We start from the raw sequence: 4,468 nt of genomic DNA, 5'->3' as shown, positions 1-4,468 counted from the left end.
TTCAGTCTTTCTCCATTTTTATTAAAACTTCCACCCCATTATTTTTATCCTTGCAACGGATGAACTTCACTCTCTCTCTTGCTCCAAGTATAAGATAGAAATCATCATACGAGCCCTCTCTTAATGTCACCTCACTGCTCTCTCCTGTTACAATAGACGGTTCTCTTTCCAAATGCAAACAAAGTAGGTTTCCACCCTCTACCACCTTCTCTCTTTTTCATACTAGCTTTGAGATCAGCTATGTTGTCTCTCATCTTAACTATGAGTTCTTTACATTTTTTATTCCCTGCTACTGCCTTGTTGTGTAGTCTTGGTGTGGCACTGTGGGTTAATGTGCTAGACTGCAAAGCCATTTGAACTTCAAGATCGGCGGTTCGAGCTCACCATCTGCTCCTTGGAAACTCTATACAGGGTTGCTATGGGTCAGAATCAACTCGACGGCACTTAACAACAACAACAACAACAACAACAACTGCTTTGTGTAAGGACATAATGCTTGGTAAAGTGGAGGGACAGCAAAAAAGAGGGAGACCCCCAAATGAGATGGATCGGCACGATGGCACCAACAATGGGTCAACCGAAGCAGCAATTGTGAGGATGGCTCAGAACCAGGTGGTGTTCTGTCCTGTTGTACACAGGGTGGTTATGGGTTGGAAGGTCTCAACTATACTTAACAACACTATCTTGTGTGTCTCTTTTTCATTGTCCTACTTTTTGAAAGAGCTGCCTAGATTCACTGTCTCCACTTCGTCCATTTTTTGCCAGACTAACTCCCATGTTGGAGTCCTGGAGTGGCACTGTAGGATAAGTACATGTCTGCAATGTCAGTGGTTCAAACTCACTAACTGCTCCTTTCAAACCCTATATAGGGTTGCTATGGGTTGGAACCAACTCAATGGCACTTGACATCAACAACTCCTATGTTACTATTTTGTTAGCTTACTGGTTTCCTATTCTGAAGGTCCCTTCCTGACCACTCGCGCCCACTCTCCCATGCTCAAGACTTTGTTGCCTACTCTACCTAATACGCCATGCATATGCTCATCTTCTAATGTAGTCACTTTTTAGACTATGCTGGAATTCCCTGTTTACTTGTTTGTCTTCCTTTCTCAATGATAACTTCTTGAAAACAGCGATTGTGTAGTAGAAACCTAGAAACCTTTTGTGTCTTCTCAGCATGCTTCTTCTAATGCCATCTAAATTTTTTCTTAGAAAAATTCCACTTTCTCAACTGCCAAATGATAGCACACCATGACTGAGTAGGGGGAGGTAGTTTCTGTGAGTGTGTGTACCCTAGTCCCATGGCCACAGGGATGGGTTCAGGGGTGGATTTGGGACCTACCCAGGTTATTCAGAACCAGCCTCGAGATTTTCTCTGGAACACTTAGGAGTGAGAAACTCTCTACTTGCTGGAGTTCCTTTTCTGGTAGAAGGTATCCCTGAGGCTGGGGCAGCTTGTGAGCTTGTTTCTGCACGGGGAGAGTCCACCAGACAGGTAGGCTATGCAGAAGAGGAAATGGTATTGCAGGAGAAAGACAACTCTAGTCTAAACCAGGGCACGGGACTCCCATTCCAAAGATCTTTCTTCAATAATTCTTCATTGATCGTTCTTCATTGATAAGGGAATGACAGGTAGGAATAAATTCAGGACAGAAAAGTAGATATAAATTAGATGCCACTTAGGGAATCTACATGCATCTTTTGGATCATCTTGACTCCCAATTTATTCTACATTGTAATTCAGTTGCTCAGTTGCTAAATTGATGGAAACATTGGGTTGACTATGCTCTGTGTGTGTGGTTTAGTTTGGCATAGATATGACTTGAGAATCTGCTCTGCTTTGCAAAATTTCTCCTTTTATTGGTATGACCAGAGGTGAATGCAGACAAGAAATGTTAATACATGAGATCATGGGCTTTGACTCATTGCCCTGACATTTTTGTAGCTACAGGTGCGTTGAAGAAAGACCTGGCAATCTACCTTCAAACATTCACAGCCATTGAAAACTCTGTGGAGCACAGTTTTACTCTCACACACAGGCCAGAGATTGGAGTCAGATGCCAACTGGATTGGTTTCTTTTTGGTAACTTTAGACTATGCATCTAGCCTCACAGAGTCTCAGTTTCTTCATTTTTAAATTGAGTCTAATAATAGTACCACTTCATGTTGCTGTTGAGAAGAGCAAATGAAAAAACAAAAAACAAAAACAAGCTAAGCACATATACAAAGGGTATATTCACATAGTACCTAGTATATCACATCATGAAGAAGAAACACTTGCATCTCTTTTTAAAATAAACATTTTATTTAAAAATATACATATATTTAAAAAACAAAACAAAACAAACCACATGCCAACTTTGGTATTTGAGCCATCGCTCCCCTTCTCCTCCTGGTAACCTACATTTCTTTCTGATTATGCAGACTTAAGCAAAGGAGGCCAATGAGAAAACACCACTACATAAAACCCTAGCAGAGACGTATGCCTCCTCTTTGATTTCTTTGTAGAGGGACTCAGTGTTTAACTGAGGGTGGATTTTAAGCACCCAACAATACATACCCCTCCTTCTTCCCTGCAAGACCCTTGGAAAGGAGCTCTGGGAAGCAGTGTGAGTTCCCTTTCTTTAGAAAACAGCAGAAATGCATCCAGGATTCCCATTGTCATTTTATCATAAATACTTAAGACTGTTCAACCCTTTATAAGAAATGCATGCCCACCAGCAGCTGGTCAAAATAAGTACAGGAGACATTCAGGGATTTATTTGTCTGAGTGAAGAGGGGCAACTACAGATTCTATAGTCAGAAGGAAACTTATTCATGTGTTTACTGAACCCAATGAGTTCTATTACAATTTTCCTTGTCAATGTTAGTGAAATTCCTTTCACATTCATCATCTTTTTTTTTCAACCATTGACTCATAGCGACCCTATGTGTGTCAGAGTAGAACTGTTCTCCATAATGTTTTCAACGGCTGATTTTCTGAAAGTAAATCACTGGGCCTGTCTTCCTAGTTGCCTCTGGGTGGACTTGAACCTCTAATCTTTTGAATAACAGCATGTTAACTGTTTGCGATACCCAGGGACTTTCCCTAGCCCTTTATCTTAAAATCAACCCATGAATAGCCTCAACCTAGCCAGGCTCCCGTGAAAATGTAGTCTGTGATCAGACATAACTTCTTAAATATGGCCTGACTCTCAGAATGCTAGGATCATCCTATCCAATGATTTGACTTCCGTGTTTCTATTAATATGATCTGTCTAGCATAGCAGAGCACTAGCAGTTTTAGCAGCCAAACCATTCTGCTGGATTCTATTAAATTTATGAAAAATGAATCAATCCTCTGACTCTTCTCCCTCAAAGTTCTGACTGCTATGGATGGTTGGTCTGTGCAATGTGAGGAATGTAACAAATACCCAAGGGGAAGACCAAGTTGTCTTCATATCATTTTTCTCCAGCGGCAGCAGGGCTGACAACATACTTCCTCTCCAAGAAGTTTTTCCTTTTGGTTTTACAGAGTTTATGATGGAGAGCGAGGCCAGGGCTAAGACAAAATATCTTTCTTTCACTCAGTCCTGATTTTTTGGGTTAAGTTTTGGGCTGCTAACTGAAAGATCAGTGGCTCGAACCCAACAACCTCTCCATGGAATGAAGATGAGACTTTCTGCTTCCATAAAGATTTATGGTCCCGGAAACCCCTTGGAGCTGTTCCACTCTGCCCGAGAGAATTGATATGAACTGGAAACAACTCAACAGTAGCAGGTTTTGTATCTGGCCATGAAAAGAGACTCTAAAACTTGTATGATGTTTTAAGTGGTGGAAGATATTAAAAGATCCCCAAGTGATGTGCTGCAGCCATTTTGTCATAAAGACCCAAGAAAAGAATGGGAAACAGCTTTTAATTGAAGAGAGACCCTGCACTTTCCCTTCCGGAAAAGCTAAGCCTTCCTTCGATGAAAACATAAAGGCTTTCTAGACTGAAAGTTTCCCTGTATTCTGGGTTATTGAAACTCTACAACTCGCTAGACATTCAAAATCTGACCAATTATTGGGACAACTGGGTCAATTTCGTACTGGGTGTCTGGAGATTTCTGAGTGTTATCAATAGTTGCTGTGATGTTCTTAAGTGCTGTCTAGTCAGTTCAGACTTAGGGACTCTTTGTATGGTTTCTGAGGAGCTGCTGGTGAGTTTGAACCACTGACCTTGTGGTTAGCAGTCCAACGCCACATTGGCATTAGATAATTGTCCATTGGATGAATACATTTAGTGTGGGTGTTTACAGCCAGACCAGAATCTGAGAATTGATCAAGTTAAAACTATATATATATAAGAGAGAGAGAGCGCTCTGGTAGCGTAGTGGTTATGAATCGGGCTGTGAACCACAGGTCAGCAGTTCGAAACTACCAGCTGCTCTGTGGGAGAGAGATGAAGCTTTCTGTTCCCGTAAAGATTTACAGCCTCGGAAACCCT

This window comes from Chrysochloris asiatica, unplaced genomic scaffold, assembly GCF_000296735.1.
Source record: "Chrysochloris asiatica unplaced genomic scaffold, ChrAsi1.0 scaffold00054, whole genome shotgun sequence".
Taxonomy (NCBI): Eukaryota; Metazoa; Chordata; class Mammalia; order Afrosoricida; family Chrysochloridae; genus Chrysochloris; species Chrysochloris asiatica.
The sequence above is the reverse complement of the archived record's forward strand: the minus strand, read 5'-3'. Positions refer to the sequence as shown.